Below are 24,812 nucleotides of genomic sequence, written 5' to 3' on the forward strand. Positions count from 1 at the left end.
CCTGCAGACATGGCCCATTGTTTGATCTTTGTATCAGAACAGCTTATCAGAACAAGGGAGCTGTGTACCCTCCACCATGCCCTCCCCCTCCTGTTGCTGATGTCTGAGCTGATGGGCTTTTCACCTTGGTTTCTTGCTGTGCAGGGTTTGTCTTTAAGCAGAACTTGCCCCACCACAACGTTTGAGACATTAACTCTTTCAGTCTCTCACAGGTTTGCAAATTCTTTGACGAGGAAATACAAATTCCAGCTGCTCACAAAGCTACAAAGAAAGTCTGGTTAGTTACTGCACATGCAGGTGACCTTGGGGCATCTCAATCGGATCCACAGGGGAACTCCATGAAGGAAAGCCACTCCAAAATGCTGGCTTTGTTAAAGAATTTTCTATTCCATCTTTTGTAAAGATAGATTTGGGTCCAAAATGAGAATGTCTGTTCATATCTGCCATGCAAGTGACAAAAACTCATTAAATCTACAATAGTTTCCATGTAAACCCTGGAGACAAAAAATAAGTTCTAAGGCGCAGCTGCCATACCAGCTTCAGAGCAGTTTTGTGCATTTAACTTTCTTCAGAATTATACAGTCTTGTATAAATTTTGTAGGCAATACAGAAAAGCACAAAACTTCCTATAAAAATTCTGAGAGAATTGCTTTGTGACACATGGGCTATCCCTGCTACTTCACAGGGAAGGGCACCCAAAATGCACAACTTGAGCAAGTACAGGAGGTGCAATCCACTAAAGAGTGCAGTGGAAACACCTTCTCCTAGCACTGTATGAACAACCTTCACTGTCTTGCTACACCCACTGCTGCTCACTTTTTGATGTCAGAGCTCTGCAGCCTGAGAGATACAGGCAATGAATCAAACTTGCTTTACATGAAATGAGAAAATTCTTCTTGAAATCACAAACCACAAATCAGGAGCCATACACTTGTCTCCTCTCCTGCCTACACACAAACATGCACCCATACGCATATCCACTTTATTTTATAAGAGAAGTAAATGATACAATTACTGCCTGCCTAACAAACACAATGCATGCAGAAATGTTTTCTATATTGCCTTACTTTCTAAGGTCTTTCACGGAATGATTGATCATTCATAAAAATAATGTATGGGCCCAGCATGGTTTCGTTGGATGGTATCAATGTCCGAAAGCCAAAATAAAGAAAGAAGACATGTTTGTTTGGATCTCTCTGATCCTGAGCTGGCCAGAGACTTGTTTTAGGCTCTGCTCAAACTACAATTGAAACTATCCTTCCTGGATGCAGGGAAGAAATCCAGCATTTTTGTTCTTCCCTAGCTCCTTCCACTTAGACATTCTGTATACAGAGGTCCCACATAAATCCCAAACCCTTTGTTTTGCCATTTATGGTTCCCTAGAGTCATATTACAATAGCTTTGATTAAAATACAAACCAAGTGAGTAATTGCAGGCTTTTTAATTTTACAGCGTCAGTTTGTCATTGTAATGGATATGTTGGAACACGAAAGTCTCTTAATGAATTAAAGAAAATGCATATTTAGAAGGACTTAAAACTTCCCATGACCAGCAACCTCATACACTCACACAAAAATAAGAGAGGGAGAACAACTTTTCTTGTCAGTGATACAAACCCCCAATAAAAATGATGAACTGTATGTCCTCCTGACTGCAGCTCTCAAAGTGGCTTCATTGAATATCATTAAGCAGAACTCTTGTGTACTTATTTTGAACAGGCCCTTCCATCTATATGTATCCATAATGCTGAAAAAAAGTTAGTTTTACAACAAGAGTTGAATGGAAAATAAAAAAGAAATCACTCTGTTAATATTTTTTGTCCCCTCAAATCTGTAACATCTCATCTTAAAAGAAGCAATACATTTCAGGGATGTTTGTTTCCAGGAAGCAGGTGCTTGTTTTCCCTTCTGCATGTTGTTCATCATTCAGCGCGTGTTTCACAAAAGACACAGTGAGAAGCATATTGTAGTGGAAATGCTGGAATACCATTTTTATTGTGAAAATTTAATTAGTAGATCTAATCACACTTGGATTACCCCTCTGATAAGCAGGGTAAACCCAAGTATCATTAAGGAAACTGATACATTTTTCCTGATGCACACTCCAAACAAGTAGGAAATCCATTTCGACAGCTGTGGTAATTAGCAAAATACAGGGCTGAATATGTTTTGTTATTTAAAGGACAGGAGAGTAAAATAATCACTAGGGATTTGCACTCATATTACAAAAGTAGTATTGGCTGGTAGAGCGCATTTCATAAAGGAGGGACCCACTCCCACTCCAACTCTGCTATCAGTCTTTTAAAGTAACAATAGGGAACAGCAGAACTACAATGTCACTGCTGCAGTCATGCCACAAAGTATTTATGCATCATTGTCAATACCGCTAGCTATTATTCTTCAAGTAACACGTACCAGATTAAACTTAATTGTAAAATAGAACACCACTTTTTCCTTCCAGTTTATGCATGAAAATTACATGCACATGTGTGCACACAGAGTGGTAAATGCAGAAATGAATGCAAATTTTATCCCTTTCAGGGAAGACATTTCTGGGCATTGGAAAAGCAACAGACCTTAAAAATAAAATTTAAAAAAAGAAAAAAAAAGAAGAAAAAAGACCAGAAACAAAATATCTTTTTCCACTTATTCCAGAGCTACCAAGGCAGGAGTAGAGCTTTCTTCATGGCCCATTGCTGCACTCCCAGTGTCTCTTGGTGTATACACACAACTCGTAAAGATTTCTGGGTTTGGTGGTCTCTGCTTTCCATGGCAAAGCAATTTCTCCAGCTGAAAAAAGCAGAAGATAGCACCACACTAAGCTGTTTAATGCAGCTGTAACTCTTGCCTAGACTTCCTTGGCAATTTGCCAAGTTGCAGTCAGAATGACTCAATTTTTTCCCTGATTTTAACTTAAATCCTCAGACGTGACAAGCACCTGCAATTTGTAATGATTAGAAAGTGGGAAGTATTCAGTAACTTTCCTATTCCAGCCCTGAGACCATAAGCTTACTCCACACTCTAAAGATTTTAATAGCTTTTCCTTAGCGTTTATGCAATGGCCTTTTAGGAAAGCGTTTTCCATTTCTGAGAGATGCAGCTCTGGCTGGACCTAGGCAGAGTGGCAGAGCAGGGTGGCACTGGACTTGGAAATGGGAAATACACATTTATACTCTGCATTTTCTTTCCATAGGGCTCCTCCCACATCAACTAAGTGTGCTCCAACATGCCGTCATTCTGCTACTTTCTACCCACGTCCCAAACCCTTCTTTTGGGATTTGCAGCTCTTTAATAGTGTCAACACCACTCCACTGTAGCCCTCAAGTTTTACTGAAATTGCTATTTACTCACATTGGTGACTACATTGAATAAGACTCCAATTCAGCAAACACTTGTGCACCCACTTGATTTGAAGTATGCACATGGTCCAATTGACTTCAGTGAAGTAAAGCATATGGATAAGTGCAGGGCAAGGATGAAGACTGAACGCAAAGCATGTTTACTGGATACTGCCATACAATCATATGTAGTATTGCTTTACTTATGGTGACCAAACTTAACTAGATTTTTGTCCACAGGAACGTCCACATCCACACCTCTTACACCAATTACTCTGAGCAAAACTATTCAATACAGTGTCTGTTAAAATGATCCCTTCACAACCACTAATTTTATAACTCTTGCAAAAATACCTCAGTCCCCCAATCTTATTTGGCAAGCAATTTCTAATACATAAAGGAAATAAATGTACTTTAACAAATTTACCTCCCTTCACTTGCATATGGTTTTCTGCTAAAAATCAGCCCTTTTCCCAAAAGCAGTATGTGTTTGATAAGCATAAATTGTCTCTGCTTCCATTTTTTAGCAGAGGGATGTATGTTAAGAAATAAAAATGCAAGCAATTGTTCCTCCTGCTTGCTATTCATTCCTCAAATACTGAAAGTCTCTTTATGAATAACATGAATTGATGTTCTTGTCAGTAGCAACAATATTTACAGAATGTATGTTACATTAAAGAGGAAATTGAAAGTAAAGATGCGATTCCACTAAGAGAGACATTGAAACATGCAGACTATCTCACCCTTGCAAAGTCTGCTCACCTTTTGTCAAGATGTTTTGCTTAGTATTCATAAACCTTTTGTATTTGATGTTGACTATTTAAATCAGTTATTATCTGTCAAAGTGGGTCTCTGCAAACATTTGTGATATCACAAAGAAATAAACAGCAAGTTACTATAAAGCATAACAAAAACCTGGGATTTTTCATAAGCTATAGAAAATTTCCACCATTCAGCTAAGGATGTTCCTTGTGGGAAACACAGAGAAAATGTTCTGAAAGTGAAATACAGAACTAAAACAGCTAGTCTGATTCACTAAAGTCTTTCAGTGTACCTAAGGAACTACTATAGGCTCCATTAGCATAGCAGCTTAGCGCCAAATGCTATCATTAAAATTGACATAGAGCTGATCATAGTGCAGACTACAAAGGTCCCATCAATACCAGTGAGCTCAAGAGGAAACCTCATCTGAATAAATGTATCTCCACAATTTTCAAGCTGGTGGAACTACGGTGCTTAATTCCTTCCCAATATTCTCTTAAAAAAAAAAAAAATAGTAGTTCATTTTCCTTAAAGTAATTCCTGAACTCATGAAAGAAGAAGAACAATGCATTCAGCACATAGTTCTTAGGGTGAATAGAAAATGATCACATTTTATTATTTACTTGGAGATCAATAAATATACTTCTAGCCCAAGTGTTTTACACCCCCACAGCCATTGAAAGTACAACCAAAACTCAAACTCATAAAATCCAAATTACATTTCCTTTTCTCCATACACAGAAGCACGATGCACCAAAACATACCACAAAAAAACCCAGTGAGAACCTAGCTTTCTTTACATTATCCAAAACATCTTTTTCAGATGCTCTTTGACCATGGGAACAGGGGAGAGAATTCCAGAGCCAGACATCTGAGAGCAGTGTGTTTTGTCAACAGTGCCCTCTCCTCTCTCAAACAGAAACCAAGCCCCTTCCCAAAGGAAGGAGGGAATCTGTTCAGGAGATTGCTGAGGAGCCTTGCACAGAGTCACCATAGAGAAAAAGAAGTGTAAAATAGGCCCTTTTAAACAAATATTTTGAAATTATGGACTTGCTGACACAGACCACTTAACAGAATTTACATAGTACATGTTAACAAAACACACCTCTGGGTAACAAACTCCCTCCACCCCAAAATACCTAAGCCAAGTAATAGAGTGTAGTGAGTAGAAGAAGTTAATTAGGAAACCAAACCAAAACAAAAATCCTCCAAACCAAAAAACCACAACAACAACAAAAAAACCCAACCTAAAGAAAAGAACAAAACAGGACACCTGGAGAAAGAGGAAAGGTGTAGTTATTATTTTACCATACTGTATTTCATCCAAAAAAAGCTATTTCAAAAGACTGCTGCAAATTAAAAAAAAAAAAAAATCCTAATGATGCTGAATATATGCAGTAGGGGCCATGCACGAATGGAAAGATGATGCCTTTAACAGGTTTTTCTGTTACGGTTACATTCAAAGCAGACAATTATGCAAATAAAAAGAAGGAAAACTCTGTAGAGGAAAATACTTCTCTCTCACAGGAATGAAAATGAAAACAGTATTAATCATATGGCTCTGGAGAATTTGGTATTAAGCACTACTAGTGACGAAAGATAAAAAACAGTAATTCAAATGCATTTCAACTGTCATAATACATCCATTAATATTCTTTTCTCTCAAATTTTACATTTCTCATTTCTTTCCTTATTGAAATAGGAAAATGGCTTATGAGGGGGGATGGAAGGCAAAGAAAGCAAATCAAATGGAATTGCAACAGGTAGGTAAAAAGCAAGCCATGCTTCAAGCCAAGACAGCTTCTTGAATGGATTTATATTACTGCGTAACTGAAGTACTGTATTTTGGATAGATTTGCTGAGGAGTATATTCCCAAAGCCAAATTGAAAACGCATAGTTACCCAGAAAATATCATAAGAAATTGTCCTAATTTGTCCATAATAATGAAGCTGTCATGCTACAAATGCAAAAATTTGTATTTTTCAGTGAAAACACACTTCTTTTCTTTTTTTTTTTTTAAAGTATGCCTCAACACTTCATGCTTTTCAGTAGACAATTTCCAAAATTGGCATCGGCAGGCTCATACATCTCATGGCAATACTTGGTAAACTGGACTGATTCCTAAGACACTCTCCCTTTTGGTTGAGAAAAAGAACATAATTTTCTTCTAACTAGACAGTGAAACAATGCACAAGTCAAATGGTAGGATACCTGCAGCCAGTGCAAGAAACGAGAGCAACAGTAGAAAAATCATGCTATTTTTTTACACTAAATCTGAAATGGAGAGTCAAACTGCCCTTAACTAGAGGAATAATTAAAATATCATCTAGAGGTGAAGGTTCAAACCCCCTTTTGTATGAAATGGTTGATAAATATGCTCCAGTAAAAATGCTGTTCTGTTCCTACCAGCACTTCTGACAATGCTGTTACGGAATTTTACCTTTCTCCTCTTCAGTTCCCCAAGCAAGGTGTTCTGTCTCAAAATCAAGACAGGTATCTATACATATTCTCTCTCACCATCAGCCCTGCCGATACACCTAGACATGTGCATCAGTAGCATTCATTCTGCACACTCTTGTTCACATCTCATCTTCAAATCGTGCTCTCATTACTCCTCTGATATCTCATCCCATTCACTGTATCCATAAAGATACATGTGACTGAACCTATTTCCTTCATACACTGCTCTTCCAAGTTACACTGTAAACTGGCACAGTTTATTCATATAGCCAACTCCCTTTCATATGCTGCTCTCTGGCCCTTATATTTCAATATACTGCTTATCCAACAGAAATGATACAATGGCCTTTCTCAAAACTTACCTGAAATCCCCAATGATCACAAATCTGTACAGTGACATGTATTTTCAAAAGAGGTTTTCCAGGACTTTTCGTACAGCCCATGTAAAAATTGGACATTGTCCAAGAACAATTTTTGCAACACAGAACACAACCACTAATTTAGGAATGTGTTTCTGTTTTATCAAACCTAGTATCTGCTTTATAAAAATATGATTCCCCTCCTACCAAGCTGCTGACCGATATATTCTGTTTCTTTTCACTGAAACTTAGTATCATGCTGTGTTTTCATGTTGAGATGAAAATTGGAAAACAGGTATACAGGTTTATTCTGTCATCTTGACAATCTGTTCTTTCCCTGTGATATTTTAATCCACTTTCCATACTTTCAACATTAACAACTTCTGACAAACTTTTCTTCACCCATGAAGATAACATCCTCATAAATGACCTTACACTATGTCTGAGGCTTGGAACATGAATTTATTTCCTTTTATCGCTCTGTACTAAAAAGGAAGAAAATGAACCATTATTAAATAGGGCTTTCCTCCCGTCCTTTTTAATTCTCCTTAGGAATAACAGTTTCTTTTGCTTTTATCTTTTCATTCTCAACTACAGGTACAGTCCTATTATATCACTTGCTGATGCCTTTAAGCATAATAATTCAGCTCAAATGCATTCCTTAAATCAATGAAAATGAATTAAATTAGTACCTGCAGGCAGAATAAATTAAATAAAATGTATAATAATACAATTCTTACACATTTTTCTCTGTGCAAAAACATTAATATTCTGTGCCTGACATTCAAATAAACAATTTTATCCCATTAAAATGAAATATCCATATTTTCAATTTTTTTCTTATTAAAATTTAAGATTTTTTAGAATGACATTATTCCAAGAGAAAAGGTAATAATCTGTTTTCCCACAGAGAAAAGGAAGGCAGAGGATTCTCATTTACATTTTAAAGAATTGTACCACTTACAAAAAATACTGGTTTTCTAGAACTGAAAAGTGAATTTCCTTCTTTATCCACAGGACAAAACAAAACCAACTGTGGAAAAAAGCGACCCGCGTTGTTTCACACACACGTTTCTGCTATCAATGTGGTATTTTTATGAGCAAGCAGTTTGTACACGTCCTGGTCTCTGCTTGAAACATGAGTAAGGATTGAACTTCTGATAGAGTTACCCACAAGAAGCAAGGCTGAGTGTACACACACACATTTAAAATGAGACACTGAATATTGAGTAACATTGTAATCTGCAATTATTTTAGATAAAATTGGGATTTGCATCAGTTCTTACTGTTAAGTGTTCAGCATCACCTCCAACACCCTTGCTTACAGATTGTAAACTATGTGTTATGAACCTTTCCCAGTTGACCCACAATAAAAAAAAAAAAGCATCTTGATTCAGAATAAAGGTCAAACTGCATTAGAAATTCCTTAGTCGGATAAATAAATTGTGAAAATGAACTTTTTGTCAACGGCTATTTCCATAGCATCAACAATCTAATCTGTGTGATAGCCATAAATCCAACAGGAAATCATTATTTTAGGAAGTAATAAGGTTGCCTTAGTGCTGTGAATGGCATGCACTCACTAGGTCAAGATCAGGGAGTAGCCCCAAGGGATATTCCACTGTTCCCTCTCTCTTCCTCCAAATTATCTAAAGGGAAAGGGGCTTACGCATCTCCCAAAATCCATTTTTCCTTTGGAAAATAAGGAAAGATAGAGAATATAGAGAAAAAATAAGAAAAGCTTTCAGACTTGCCTTCCATTGCTCCTTTCTGCCTAAAGTCTACCTACTTACCTTATTTAGCCTCAGCCTCTAAGCACCTCTTGATTTTTCATGTATTAATAAGGCATATTCCAGATGAGGCACAGAGGCAAAGCAATTTGCCCGAGCTGCCCGCAAGCCCATGGGTTTCTTGAACTCCAGCCTAATGTCATAATCAGCAGGCCATTCCCTGGCTTTGCAATAGGTGAGAACCCAGGGCGTTTTTCAAATGTTCATTTTAAGTTTCATTTTAGCATAGCTAATGTTGCCTACAAGAGAATTTAATCTTATGTGAGAGTGTGGGGAATCTTCTGCTGACAAACTCAGCTGATGACAGCTCTCCAGAGTCCACTGATAATATGTCTGTGGACAGCCAGAGACTCCCTGCTGGGTATCAGTGCACAGCATTCATCACCCTGCTGCCAAACAGGGCCTGGTGTAGTGAAAGAAATCAGAAAATACATCCTGGCCAAAATGAAATCAATGGCAAACACCTGCTGACTGGTGGGCCCCAGATTAAACCTCACACCTAGAACACCTTCCTTTTGAATGGAAAAAAAGACAGGGTTTATGGTAAGCTATTTTTTAAATTTTGGGGGTCGTAGTCTTCTCAAAGACCTGTGGAAGCATCTACTAATTTCAGATGATGTCACATACAGAAAGTGAGTTAGCACACTTTTTTCCCCTAGGATTTGAAACAGACTAAAAAGAAAAATTATTTCCTCTTATTTTTTAATTAGAATTGCCCGCCCCTCAGCAGGTGGAAGGACACTGCCTGCAGGAGCTTTTTTGTTGGCTAAAAACCTGGTTTATATAATCAGCATGGTAATTAGTGAGCTCTTTGCTATTAAAAGGAACTCATTACTGCTATATTTTTCTGATTGATCCATACTCATGAAGCAATTTAAAAATGTAAAAAGCATTTTGTGAACCACTTAAAATAAAATCTTCAATATGAATATCGAGAAAACATAACTGACAGTTGTCTTTGACTAAACTCCAATCTATAATTCTCTAGCAGTTCGAGCAAATCTACATGGAACTGGAAAACCAAAATAACTACCTTAAGTCATATATTGTTCTCCGCCACTTGTCAGATTTCCTTTGCAAGCGATGGGGTCTGGTTAGATCAAGTAAATACTTCAGATTCTGTGACACTTTCACAGGTGAGGCAATCAGACAAAGCAACCAAGTTCCTACACAAGTAGTTATAGAGTCACTGGATTCACCTGGATGACTCCGCAACTTGCAGCGATGCTGCTCTTTCCCCTGAGGGCTCCTGGGAGGCTTGCCATGTCCATGAAGTCCTGTTAGTCACATGGAGAGATAGCTTTCTGAGAAGCAGTTTGAAAATAAAATCACCTTTACTCAAAATTAATGATAAGCATGGATCTGAAACTGTTACTTTCAGTTTGTACTGAAAGTACAGAATGAGTTACTTTCAACATTGTACTCTCTGCCAAGTTTTCTCATGCTTCTAAAAGAAGTAATAAATTATCCAACAATTTCTAATATTCAAATTCAAGGAGAAGGGAGAAGAATGAGGGAGAGATGACAAGAGGGTGGACACATGTCAACTGCTCAAAGAATTTCCCTTATTCAGGAAAATCTCAAGTGAAATTCTGCCTCCAATGAAGTCAACATACAATTCAATGAACTCAACAGTGCCAGTATTTCAGCCTTGACCTCCATCCTCTAGTGCTTCTAATAAGCAGTCTGTTCCTTTCTCCCTGACCAGCTCAGGTGCCACTTAATTTCCAAGCTAGCTGTGGCTCTGAGGTTGACCCCATTCTTTTAGGCATTAAAAAAAAATTTGATTCTTCCATCACGACAGCAAGCCAATCTGGTGTTTATAGGCCTCACTACAGCACCAAATACTTCTACAAACCAAAAGGGCACCACTAGTAACTGAAATGGGTACTTTTTTTGACAGGGATCATAAGTAACTATGGCTGGCCCAATTCATCTGCTATTAAAGTAAAAAGCAGACTTCAGTGAGAGTTGGGTCAGGCCCTAAAATCATGCAGCATGGTCACACAGTGCTTACAACAGGAAGGCAATATGGATTTCAGCTCAGACGTTCATGAGAATCAAGGTAGGTCACTGTCCCGGAGGGCATGAGGACAGCCATATCACTGTTCATGTACTTCTGGGCACTTTATGTGGACAAGTGATCTCCACGACTTACTTGTATAATTTTCATTCTATGCTCCCACAGACACACTCTCCTGCCAGCATTAAAACCACCGATGTGCCATTTCAGAGCAATTCCTTTAAGATAATGAATTTCAATATTGAAAGGTCTATTTCCCTACCCTGTTCCTTCCCATTTCCATATCTTGAAGAGGAAAGGATTATGCTATTTCAGCCTTTGCTCTTGTTTTTTTAGTGCAATAAGTATTTTTAGGCTCTTTTCCCCTTCCACAAAAATGAGTGCTTATAGCACTCACTTTGCTTTAAGAAATTTATTCTTGCTTTCAAGCTGCGGAAACAACTCTTACTGAATATTATTTTTATCTTTCTTGGAGATGGGTGATTTATTTTTAATTGCTTCTTTAGGTCAGGATGCTGCTTACCACTATGCCTACATTTACTGTGTTCATTAATTTAAGCTTTTTTTTAAAAAGTAAAATGTCAAATCACTTTTTTCTCCTGGAAAGGGAAGTCATGGTAGAGAGAGAAATCAATTATTAATCACCATTAACCGAAAGTAAAAAAAACCAAGAAGCATCTTAAAGACTCAAGTGCTCTTGAGTGAATGAATTTATACCAGATCATACTTCTCCAGCAGAAGCTCTCCTAGGAAATTAAAGCACAGGGAGATGGAGGTCTAAGTTCTCAGAGCTACTGAGGTCCTTTATTTTTATTTCAAGGCAAACACCCCCCCCCAAAACCCCACACTTAAAATTAAAACAAAAAAAGAAAGAAAAAAGAAAACAAGAAGAGAAAGAACAATCTCCAAGGTTACACAAAGATGTACACGAAAACAAAGACCACAGCCAGCTCTTCCAAATATTAAACTCCAGTTAATCCAAATCCAGCTGTCCAACCCCTCAAAGTTAATAAATTAATATAGTCATAGAAGCACAAGATTGTAAACCCAGCACAATAAATTGTAACATCTACAGATTTCAGTAGATGCAAATAAATGCACCCTTTGTTATTTCCTGCATTTTAATTTAACAAGTATGAAAAAAGTACATGCAAAAACCCTGGAAAAATGCTACTGCTTCTCAATCCTACATATTTATTACATGGATCATAGGGGAGAGCCCATAAACATCCATAAACCGATTTATAGCCTCTTCTGCTATGAAGCAGTGTATTGAAAAAAGCCAGCCCAGAACTGCCTTGAAAATGTGATTCAGTGATCTTGTATTTGCTATATTTTATGCAAAGCATAACACTAGCTTTTAACTCTAACTAATAACATTATTTTTGTCTTTTTATCCTGTATTTGAGAAGGTAAATTTGGACATAATACTGTAACTATCACACTGCCACTGAACTTCCTACCAGAGAATAAAGTCAGTATACAGATAAGAATACAACCATTTCTATAAATAAATAAATAAAAATTAGTATAACAAATAACCATCAGGAATTCAACTGTCCTAACAGATTAATTCTAACTTTGCGTAACTAATGTTCAAAACCAGATAGGCTAACATCAGCCAACTGAGTGGAGCCACCACGTGCGTACCATGCAAGGACTCCTCCGTTTAACACTTGCAGTGAAATCACTGCCGCAGGCGGTGCTGTGTGCGCAGCTCTGCACCCAGCTACGGTCAGGCTGCTTCAGACCAGGGTAACAGTTGATGCAATAGCCTATCCCTGACAGAAGACTCTGTGGTGTGTCAGATACCCAAGAAAAGAGTGCACAAACCGTGCTGAAACTTTTATTGGTCAAGGTCATCCTTCACTTTGAAGTACAGCTTCAAACCCAGAAATGCAGTCACTTGTAACCCTGGAATATGCTGCTGAGCACCAACCTTTTGCCATCACTTCCGTTTCCCCAAGATCTGCTTCAGATCAGATCCCTGGAATCCTACGATCTGTCAGTCCTCATCTATCTACTGTTATTTCCTGATTTATTATAATTTTAAAACTAAAGTAGTGGGGGGGTTGTTTGTTTGTTTGAACCAAGGACAAGGCTGTTAGGGAATCAGGGTGACACCATTTTAACAATGTAATCAGAATTAATTTCCTCTCTCTTTTGTTAAGTTCGTCTCCTGCCCTTCAAGAGCTTGCTGGGACATACTTCTGTGCAATATATTGCTTTATTTTCCTTTCCTTTCAATTTTAGTCAGTTTGACACCATAGGCAGTTTTCAACTGGATAAATTGTATTTTCTTATTTTTCTAAGAAATCTGGTCAAGAATATTCTACAGGATCCACGGTTTTATTCCAGTTTCTCAGCATATCTTCTGTCCTCCTCAGACTATCTTTTTTTGCCTGTTTTAACTGCTGTTTGTCTAGTAACAGGCAACTCCCTTCCTTAGAAAATGTCACTCATGGACCTTCATTGCTGTATGAACCAAGTATCTGAATATGAACCACTCTGGGAAACCCATGGGCTGAGGCCTGTACTAATACTTCTGTGACCTACTCATTGCTACAGGCCGTACCAGGAAAGAAAGGGGATATGGTAAGAAACCTAGATGAGAGTAACGTAGAAATCATAAGCTACGGCAGCATCATTGATCTGTGTAAGAAAAAGCAAAGCTGAGAGCATGTGAAATGCATTTTCCTGGAACCACTCTTTCCAAGAATTGAACGCAGAGAGTGAGATCACAGACCAGAAGTGGAAAGTCAGCTGAAGAGTCCTGCTCCTCTGGGAATGACAAGCAGATCATTCTTCTGAAGATTTTAGGGAGAAGTACGTCAGTCCAGCTGATGAAAGGAGATTAAGGAAAAAGTCAGTAAAGGAAAAGTATTCCGTAAGTCCACACAAAGGTAGCAACCAGAAAAAAAAAAATTCAAAAAATGGCTCATCTCCTAAGTACCACATGTTAACTTTGTGACAGCGGTCTTGTTTTTTTAATAACTAATTTATTCATTACTCCAGACTAAAGTGACTTTTATTACCAAATGAGTCTACACTGTCAGCTGAACTGATTTCTTCTTTTATCAAAGAGTTTTTATGTCATGGACCTGACCTTGTGGACAGAAGTCAATCTGTACCAATGGGCTGAGTGTCAGAGCTGTCCCCAGTGTGGTTGACAAAGACAACACTAATGTGACCACCAGGAGCTGTAGCTTACTTTGGGGAGGTATTCCAGTATGGCACTGCGGTCAATTTTCCTGCAAAGTCAAACCCCAGAAAAACACTTCAATGAGGCTTATGTTGCTGTTAAAGAACCAAACAGCATCACCCTGTTCACACTTTTAAAAGCTTCTCTGCTTATAGTGTCCCCAGAGTGAAATTGTGAAAATACAAAGTGGCATTTTAGAATCCCCAGTTTCTCCTGTAACCAACATCCTTGCACATACTTGCTGTGTCTAGCAAAACATTGGTTAAAGTGAGCCCAGACAGAATACAAGACAACTTTTTTGCTCCACAGTATTATTTATTTTAAATTTAGATATGGAGTAAATTACTGCTAGTCCTGCTACACTATGTTCTTGCTGTTCTTTTCATGCTATTCTTGATACTAAAGAAGGCAGTGCTATTTTTCTAAGATTTTATATGGGGGGCATGAAGGTGCCCCACATAAACTAATGATGGCAAAGGGACCTTTGGGATTAGCGGAACTGAGACCTTTAACCCTACACTGCTTTCATTCTGGACTGTAAGCTGCCTGCCAACATTTTGCCTGCTCCTTTGGCACCTCTTTATACTCTTAATTTTCAGGACAGGTAGTAATACATTCCTTTGGAAACATGACACAGCTTGTAACATCTACTTTTTGAGAGACCCCCTGCAACAGTAGCAACTCCTCTCCATACCCTACATAAAACTCATGAAAAATGGGCTCACAATCAATTACTAACATTTCTCTTATATCATATTATCCATTTTACATAGCAAGGCAGCTTCTAAGTGCACCAGTCTTGTTTTAAGCAAGCCAGCAACTTTTTGCAGGGAAAGGCTATAATACAGAATTAGTGACGTGCCTCAGTGAAGGATACTTTGGAAACTAGACCCTTTTATAATGTATTACCTTTTGTCTCTTCAGATTTCAGTACACATGCGAAAATTTCAGATTTCTGCTCTCCTCAGAAGGTATCTGTCTTCAACACAATGCCATGACACAGTTTGTCACTGTTCAGCATAACTGCAGTAACTAAACCTATTTCAAAAGAAAGAAAAATGAAAGAGACTGTAGCAGTATACAAAGAAAAGAGAACTAACATGAATGGAAAGCCAGTACCAGGCCTCCTTGTTCTAGCTAGTGCAATTAGTATTTAATGCTAATAATTCATATCTCAGTAAGACACATATAGTTACCACTGACAATAATGCAGGCTCCAATAACACGGGATAAAATTATATGCATGCATTTACATAAACACTGCAAACTTCACCCTTTTTCACTTCCCTTCAGAGATAACCCCACACCAACATCACTAAACTAATTTATATCCCTGGCTGGAGAATATCAAAAACCATTGTGCAATTTTCCATTTCCTTTGAATGAGCTTTCAGTCAAAATCTACATTTTTATTCACGTTAACATCCTTTGCTAAATTTATAAGGATATGTGTTTCAATAACTGAAATCAGTGTATTTGCTCTCAATTGCACTGCTCATTTCAGATTAGTTGTTTATTTAACTGAACAAGCATTCCACAGAAACTTGTGACAACCAAGATTATCATCGGACCCCCTGAGATTACCCACAGAGAGCCACTCACTGCACTATTTTGAAAGTTGTTTGGCAAATTGAGAAAAATATTTGCATATTCTGTGACATAGGAGGTACCTTCTACTTGCATGGGCATGCAGTGGCCTTGTATAATAAAATTAGTATTTCCTGTATCTACTGAAAAACACATGCGTCCTAGTATCCCACCGACCTATTTAACAGACACATCGCAGTTACACTTTGATCACCCACCACATACCTAGATCTTCTTCCTTCTCCTGTCACTTCCTACGACAGATCTATATTTTGTGGTAAATGTTTGATATGAATCTCTAAATGACCTTGTATGACCTTGTACTTTGTACTACTAAACTTCATCCTAACTTTTAAAGTTTTCTAATTCTTTCCATATTACATTCTGATTTTTCCCTGAGTAAGAATGCTTCGTAAGTTTGCCTCAGCAGATTTCATTAGTATACGTCTACTTCTTGCACCAAGGGTAACTAAAAATATGAAAATATGAAATATAACCAATCTGAAACTTGGAGGAGCTCCACTGGGAACCATTAGGAACAGTCTCAGTAGCATGATTATTCTCCTAACTATACATAAAAAGAGAGGAAAAGGCTCTTGTTTATCATTTCTACATAGAAGGACAGAAAATAAAGGCATCACATAAAAAACAACAAGCAGATAATAAAAAAAAAAAATCTTCTGCCTTATAGGCAGGTTTCCACAAGCTACTACTGAAGCCCAGTACTTAGTAGTAGTCACAAGAACATTAAGATGATTAAGGCTACAGTGTGCAAATAGCTCAATTCAGGTACACATTATACACGTATTGTTCCTGATTCCCTGAGGCACACAGAGATCAATACAACAGTTTGAGACCAAGGCCAGCTTTTTTTTCTCAGCACGATATTTTTAAACTAGACGCTCCTTACAGTAACACAGATCTGCAGCAATCCAGCTGAAACCAAGTGAGATACATATGTTGCAAACCAGTTACAATTTATTTTAGAATCAAGTCCTATAATTCAACTTAAACATTCAGAGGAGAAAAGGCTACAGGCAAAGCCTCTGCATACCTATTGTAAGGGGGAGGAAAGGGAAAAAGTTATGACATGTGGATGCTTTCGTTGCATTAGCTCTTAATGGTATGGCTCTTTATTGCCAACAGCTCCAAGTATCACAAAAAGCTCTTACTTTGCCATTATCTTCTTCATGTTGGTTTTAAGCTGGTTAGAAGCCAAGGTCCAGCAACTTCGCATCAGGGAAAAGCTTACAGGAGAGTCTAATGATGATCAAGATCTGTACTGTACATCACAAAATTGAGAAAAAGTTATTTCCTTTGTCACTCTTTTTATGTTGCCCTTCTTATTCTGCCACTTCACCCAAGACAGGTTTCAGAGTGGCATATATATACACACATAGTAGCAGGTAAGATTTTTTTGGCCCTGCATCAAGCAGCATGCTTAGCCCTGGTGCTACTATTCCCTTTCCCTACTTCTGCTTTTCTTAGTCCTTGAAAGATCTCTGTTCTGAATAATCAATAATTTAAGGCCCCCTGAAATGTTATAAATTATCTATTTTTGTAACATTTATGCTTAATTGTGCAACTATGACAGATTTGTTAGCAATGACAGAGGAGTGAGTTGTTCCAGCATGTACAGCTAAAGCTTGAAGTAACACCTGGGTTTTGACCAATAGAAACTGTGGCAGTGCCATTCAGCAGACTGGAGAAGAGATAGTCACTCTTAACCTCTATGTACAGTTGTGGGGAGAATTTCTCCCTCACCCCACATAAACATTGTCAGCTGAGCGTCAGACACAAACATGGAGTTCTTCAGATGGATTAATTGTAATAAATATGTAAGCAAAGCAAAGGAAGTTTGGATTCTCCTTTGTAAAGCTTTTCAATTTTTAGCCAGAGGTGGTCACAAAGTTGAAAACAGTTTGGTTTTGTTTCCATCTGCACGTATCATAAAAAGCAAAGAATATGCAGTAGTGGGGACCAGCTGTGAGTCATACACATGCCCTTCAAGAGGTAAAAGTGTCAGGGGTTTTTCAGGAAATGTGAAGAGAGAAAGTGAGAAAGTATTCTCCCTCAAACCAGTTTGTACTAGCTGTTCTTGATGATGCTCCAGGCAACTTCATTTAGCCTTTGGCTGCTGCCTTGCCAAGCAGCCTTTGATGTTGCCCCAGGCAATTATCATCTAGCCTTTGGCTTCTGATTCATTGGACACCTTTTGTTGCCATTTCTGATTTGTGTGATCAGATCTTATCAATTTCAGGTATATATGACTCTTTTTGTCCATCTGGACAATTATGTAAATCTGACATAATCTTGGTCTTCTTATTTTTATTTAATTCACTTCGCTGGTTTTATTTTCTTTCCTCTCTATAATAGACTCCGAAAATCCCATTCTTCCTGCCCAATGGGATGCCTCATCTGCTTTGATTTTTCTATTTGTTTTTTGGGTGGGGAGGAGAAATATGCTTTCTTTGTATTTATCTCATTTTATACTCAAAATGTCAAATGCATACCTTCCAGAGCCAGATCTTCCATGCCCTTTTGCTCAAGACAATATATCTTGGCCTTATCAAGCAGCAAGGGAACAGATTTAGAATAAGATGGCTGCTAAAGCTGTGAACTCCTGCCTATTACTCCTGCATTAATAGAAAGAGTAGTAAAAAGCTGCCATCAGATTTCTTCTTTGCTCATGATACTTTAACTTATTTCTTCTTTGACTAGGAAAAAGCTGAATTTAGATTGGACTGTAGCTGTGAGGTGTCATCATTTCAACTAATTTGGGGAGTGGGAGAGGAATGTTTAACCAGCTGAATGTTAGCAGATATTCTGAGTTTTACTATACATTTTTGATCCTCACTTTTTGTATACATTCCTTTTGATCACATCTTGTGACTTTTCAAAGTGATAGGCCAACTTCAAAGAACAATAGTGTCTAAATATCAAAAGGTCTCCACAATTTTAACCTTAAACAAACTGTATTGCATACACAAATCTATCTTCAAATTTATCTAGCAGCTTCCCTATTACCACACCACAAAACAGATATCACAGTAATGAACATTAATTCTGCAAAGGAACTAACTGCAGACATTTGGAGCCACTCTAGCAGTAGGGTGCTCTTATCTAAATAGTCAATGAACTGGAAGGCCTCATCTAATGCCTGCAGGCTGTAGACCCCGAAACACACCACTACATTAAAGAAACATCCCGTTTTAGAAAGTTTACACATGAAAATTACAACATAGCTATACAAACAAAGACGTACCATTAAATAAAAAAGTATGAAGTACTCCTGCTAGATATAGCTTTTAAAGGAAAGGCTATATAGTGCAAAGAAAGCAGGAAACTCTTCCATTTTAACTTCCAGAAACTTCTCCTTGCTCAGTGCACTCCCAGTTCGTACATCTGTGCTCAGCAATGGCACCATGCAGGCACCAGAGCCAGGAACTGCCATCAGCCCCACTCTACAGGTCAGGGCAGCAATGTTTGCACTGTATTTCACAAGAATGTCTAAACGCTTCTAAGCTAGCAGCTTTCCCTTGCTCGTTAGTAAATGCACTAACATGAAAGTCTGAATGGTGCAAAGTCACAGGGTCACTTCGGTTGGAAGGGACCTTTTGAGACCATCTAGCCCAAACCCCCTGGCTCAAACAGCATCAGCAAGAGCAGGTTGTCCGGGACTGTGTCCAGTTGGGTGTTCAGTACCTCCACAGACAGAGACTCCACAACCTCTCTGAGCAACCTGCTCCTGCATACAGCTGGACTGTGTTACATCATCTGCACTCTCCCTCCCATCTTTCAGACGTGAGATCACACAACATGACTAGAGGTGTGGGGGTGAGGGGAATCGCTGGGCCACATGGCACTTGTTCTCAGTCATCCTCTACAGCACAGCGTGAAAAACATCATCTTCCAGCGTGATGAAGCAAGGGCATACCTGCTTTACTAACAACGCTCCACAAGTGAAATTTGGTGGCTTGTTTGGTTTTGTTTTTTTTTTCTTTCTGAATAATCTTATTCAGGGAGAAACAAAATGATCATCAATGGAAAACCAAAAAGCAAATGCAAACCCTAAAGTCTCAAGTTTAGTAGCACTGACTTTTCAGAGCATAAAAATCATGCAAGATGGCAAAGAACTCAAAGAAACATAACTTTCCAGTAAGATCAAATTGTCTGGGGTGACCAACATTTTAGCAAAAAGCCAGCCAAGTTCTGCAGTTAATATCTGAAGAAAACATAAACACAAGAATAAAATACTATGCAAAGAAAGGCAGTGAAGCACCACTACACCTGCCCAAAAGCATTGTAACCATACGCTGCTACTATTTCATAATACTGCAACCCTGACATTATGTAGCTTTTGCATTAATGCAAATGAACTTTTAATTTACTTTAAAATGACAGGAACATTAAGCAGTATAAATTTTCATGTGGCTAACACTCTTGTGAACGCACAAAGGCAATCGCAGAGGTCTGTTTAGATGGTTTACACAATACTATATTGGCATTTAACTTTCAGATTTGGCTGGAAAGCACTTGCTCAGCATTGATGCTCAGGAACATAAGCCTAACAGCAGTTCTCAAAGAAACACGTACACACTAGAATATGCTTAGTCATTTTAAACTTAAAATTACCCTTTTTTGGACTCTAATGAATGTGGTGCCTTTTTTGGTGAAGTATTTTCATGTTTTAATCATCTTCTGACCACGCTGTAATTTGAAATTAGTCTTATGTCTTTAAAAAATTTACAACCATGTTTTCCAAAAAAAATCAGCTACCTCATTTTGTCAAAAGTCACTAGAAGTAGGAAGCACATTTTGCCAAATATCTCTGGGAATAGCACCCAGTCAGAAAAATATATAATTTGGGATGAGGCCTTGCTTGCCCCATCCCAAACAGCTGAGCTGGGTTAGCAAATTCAAAACTTACATCACTGTCAAAACTCAGAATCCTTAGGAAAAAAACACCACAAAACAACAACAAAAAATCCCCCAAACACACAACTGGTAACAAACCCTTCTACAAATACTAGCTCAGATATTCAGTCTTGGGGTGAAACACCAAATATCTAGAGCATACTGATATCTGATGGCCTTAGTAGAAACTCCTCTTGCCCTGTTAGAACTTGTTTGGTTCTGATCAGATCTTTACCATGACAATTTTGTAATCTGTTAGAGAACAGAAAATAAGACCATGTTTCTGTAGCTCTTTTAAATAATGTTTGTAAAACCTGTGCTGTTAAAACAGGTCTTCCTAGTTTTCTCTCCCCCTGCTTGAATATTGTTTATTTCCACCTGCACATTGATTCATAGCCCCAGTAGTTTCTACAAATTACCTTTCCTCTAGAATATTATTATGGTGCCCTATAATCACTACATCACTACTAACTACCGTTACCAATAGTACAGTGCGCTGAGTTGGGTTAATCATTATCTACCCAGGCTTAGATGTCACAAACTTGCTGGAAAGAAATAAATTATCGATCAATACTACTGGAACTGGAATGATCCATCCCAATTAATTAGAACTACCATATTTCAGTATACATTTCAGACAACAGTTACAAAGATTCAGTGAATTACCGATATGAAAAAGTCAAACCCATAAATAAATATTAGTAAGCCCAGTCCCTAAACTACCATTCCACAGAGACAGGCTTTTTTTAATGCACAATCATAAAATAATTTACTAGTAACAGCATTAGCAACAGCTGAATTTCAAAGCAATAGCTCCATATACAGCCAGTATGAAACACAAAACCTTCACAGCCTTGCATGAATGGACTGGGTTGACTAGGTGAGAAATTGTGGCTAGACTTCTAGCAGATGGTTTAGCTCAAATGTCTTCACAATATATCTCTGTGTCAAGTTTATCCCAAATTTGGGGAAAATCCCTGAAATAGTTAAAAGGCTTCACTGGAGCAGGTATGTATGTACTAGCACATCAAACTAAAACTTAGCATTGGAAGCTGTGACAAGTCAAGCATGAGACTGATGCTATAAAGTAAAATAAATTTGGAAGAAAACAACCAAAGCACAGATATTTATTCACCCTAGTTGTTAGCGGAAGAATGGATGCTTTAGTCTGGGATTCATCTATGTGATGTATCTATTGTCCTCTTATCCTTGCAATTAACCCAAACAAGTTTTGGGTGAGAATATCATCCCAAATTGAGTGGTTACTACAGAGAACTGGAACCTTGCCCAGTGGAAGGACTTTGTCAGAGACAGGTTGGTGCTTCCAACAAGAGCCCAAGACACTCGTTCTGTTTTACAGTGCCACTGCCTGACCAAAAGCCTGTCTGTACGTCAAGGCTGTAGCCCTGTGGAAGCAGCCAACAGCTTCCCTGTTGCAAAGGGAGGAAAGACTACTATGGCATTCTGCCTTCTTGTCTCTTAAAAGCGCTGCCCTTCCTCAGCATGAATGGTCTGTGTCTGCCAAGATCCATTTTATGAACTGAACTAGCACCTCCAGAATAGCCCTTGGGAGTGGATTTGGTTTTAATTTGCCTGGAGGATGTCATGTGCTGCTTGTTGCACAGGGGAAGGAGCTGACAGCAGCATTGTTTTGTTACAGATTATTTTTCAGTGCAGTCAAAAGGATGAAATCACACATATTATCTAATTAAACCAAATGAATCGGTATTTCTGTCTTGCATGCTGCTGGCATATCATCTTAGAAGATGTGCTTTTGAAAACAAAAAAACAATTTTATTTCCCTTTGAGAAGCTCCACAGAGTAATACCATCAACCATTTTAGGAATACCCCGGCAGGTCAAACCCAATCTATTGCTGTCCATCAGAGCAGATCTAGAGTAGTCTTAAAGGAAGAAATATTTAAATCTATCAAAATATTTTCTTTAGTATTAATTTAACATTTTAAAATACTTTGATTTGCCTGTGTCCACACCAGGACAAGCACTGTGCATGGCCAGAAAAAAAAAAAAAAATCCTGTAAACAGAGCTTTTTATTTAGCTTTTTGCTACTCAAAAATATAGCAGGAACTTCTGGAAAATAATCCATTCTATCTTCAGGAAAACAACTTTGCATGTTGTTCATAAATAATCAAAAATCTTAAAAGATATCCAAAGAGTACTGAAATTTTCTCCCTTAATGGAAAAGCATTTAAGGTATGTGTGTGGGGGGCGTGGTTTACACTGACTGCACAGACCTAAAGGTGCAACAATACGCAAGCTTCCCGTACCATTCACGCAGCTGAACGGAACTGAACTGAGCAAAGATAAAAATTGGACTCAAGTGTTTGCATCTCTGCCGTGTTTGTGATTGAGAATGGAAGAAATATATTTGGGGCAATAATTACAGCTGCTTTGTTCCTTCACCCTGCTGATCACTGATTACAAGAATGAGTTTCTGGGGAACTATTTGACTTCCCCAGCAGTCTGAGCTCCAGACTGAACGTGCTGATGAGCAACGGAAAACACTGAAGGTGTGGCAAGCTGGAGGCTGCCCACAGAAATGCAGTTATGAACATAACAAGTGTATTGTAAAACATGCTTCCCGTTTTTCAAACTTGATGTAAAGTCTATCGCTCGCCAATTTCCTATGACAAGCTGAAAAGCTTAAGTTTTTTCCCACTTTGCAACTGATCCAGCAGGACGATGAAGAGACAAAAAATTAAATGGATAAGCTAAGAAAAAAGAAACAAGGAAATAAAAAGGGACAAAAATCATACACTGCACAAGGAATAGGAGAAATAATAAAGCGCATGTGTTATCCCAGAAGTGGCACAGTATTCTTTCAAGCAATGTTTCTGAATAGTATTTACACACCTCCAAATCATATCAGAAGAGCAGCAAGGGAAAAGAACATGTTAACCCTGCCAAGGTGTTTTGGGATGACATTGCTTTGTTTAAATGAATCCTGCAGAAAAGGCACAGGACGACTCACGTGTCCCCATGGTGTTTCCTGAACCCTTCTTTGAAATGTTTGAAAGTTTAATGACTTAAATTTGCTCACAAGTATCATCAGAGGTATTCTAGGATGGGACTTCAATATACTTACTGTCCTTTCAAAATATTGAACAGAAATACCTCAACAAAATAACTAATTACAGTAAAACAGGAAAAAAGTATGTTTCTAATAGCGCTTAACTGTTTTGCATGACATGAGGTAACACCAAAGAGGAAAACCAACAACCAAAGCACTTTATGTGAACAGACCTGCCCAGAGTACCAAACCCAGCACTGACTCTGCAGTTAAGAGCACTAATAAGACAGCTACAAACTTCCCCAGCCAGTCCCAGACCTTGGCAGGAGAGAGGCACAGGTGGGACAAGCCCCATCACCACCTCTAAGTTACTCTCACCGTACTAGAGGGGAAGCTGCAGATTTGGACCCAGAGCTCTTAGAGGGAGCACGAGATGAAACCCATACCTGGGACACAGTCGGCAGGGATATTTTCAGACAGTAGCTTCTGAAAAGAAAGTAACTGTCACATGCATGGGCTAATCCGATACAGAATTGGTTTCCCGATAATGCCCAAAACTCAGCAAAGACCAAGACCCTTTTGTGCTCGACACTGTACACAGCTGCTGAAAAGTACTCTTCACCCTCGAGGTCTAGTTGCTTAAGTAGGTAAGGTAGCCAAGCTTTTGGGAGGGAAAAAAGGGTACCCTGAGATTAAAAAAAAAAAAAAAAGTTTGGAACGTGAAAAGTTAAGAACGGAGCAAGGAATTAATTCTTAGAGCTCCTAAGAGATAGGCAATACTACCTCGGCAACGGAAACGCTGTGACTGTCTCTGCTCGCCTGCCAGCCTCACCACATCGAAGCACACGAGGCTTGTTACTTATGGCAACTCGTGACGCCCCCCGCGTCACCTGCGCGCCGTATCCCTCTCTCCCCAAACCCCACCAAATCCGGGCTGACGCTAACCCCACGATGTCGCGGTCCCGCTTTGCGTCACCGGACCGGGGCGCTCCCGACCGTTCCTCCCGAGCCCCCTCGCTGTCGGCATCCGACCGCTCCCGCCTGCACGGCGCTTCGGCCAGGCGGTTCCCCGCTCCCAGCCCGGCGGCCCGAGGGCCGCTCCGCCGGCGAGCTCCCGCAGCCGCCATTCTGGCGGGCCGCCCTCTCCCCCGCCGGGCAGCCGCCGCCACCGCACCGCCGCGACGCTGCCGCGCTCCGCGGGACCGGGACCGGGAGGGCCGGCGCCGCAGCGGCAGCCCCGCCCCGACTGCGTCACGGGGAAGCGCAGAGGCAGGAGCAGCGCCACACCCCGCCGCCGTGACGTGCGGCGACACTCTCGCCCAACGGCGCGGCCGTGACGCCCC

General features: G+C 39.1%; 1 long non-coding RNA gene across 7 annotated transcripts; it reads right to left on the reverse strand.

Annotated features, from left to right (window-relative positions):
- Positions 1 to 1,963: 1,963 nt before the first annotated feature.
- LOC128145937 (uncharacterized) lies at positions 1,964 to 24,388 on the reverse strand. 7 transcript variants are annotated; one of them, XR_008236624.1, is made up of 8 exons: positions 24,253 to 24,388; positions 23,916 to 24,130; positions 16,694 to 16,803; positions 14,844 to 14,972; positions 13,839 to 13,983; positions 13,479 to 13,572; positions 9,743 to 9,986; positions 1,964 to 2,789 (listed from the first exon to the last, which is right to left on the reverse strand). It is a non-coding gene; the product is annotated as an uncharacterized LOC128145937 (long non-coding RNA). The 7 variants fall into 7 exon arrangements; XR_008236625.1 differs by lacking the exon at positions 23,916 to 24,130 and having other exon boundaries at positions 24,253 to 24,385; XR_008236626.1 differs by lacking the exons at positions 23,916 to 24,130; positions 24,253 to 24,388 and adding an exon at positions 18,035 to 23,304.
- Between the last annotated feature and the right edge of the window lie 424 nt (positions 24,389 to 24,812).

The sequence above is a fragment of the Harpia harpyja genome, chromosome 9 (assembly GCF_026419915.1).
Source record: "Harpia harpyja isolate bHarHar1 chromosome 9, bHarHar1 primary haplotype, whole genome shotgun sequence".
In the NCBI taxonomy this organism is placed as follows: Eukaryota; Metazoa; Chordata; class Aves; order Accipitriformes; family Accipitridae; genus Harpia; species Harpia harpyja.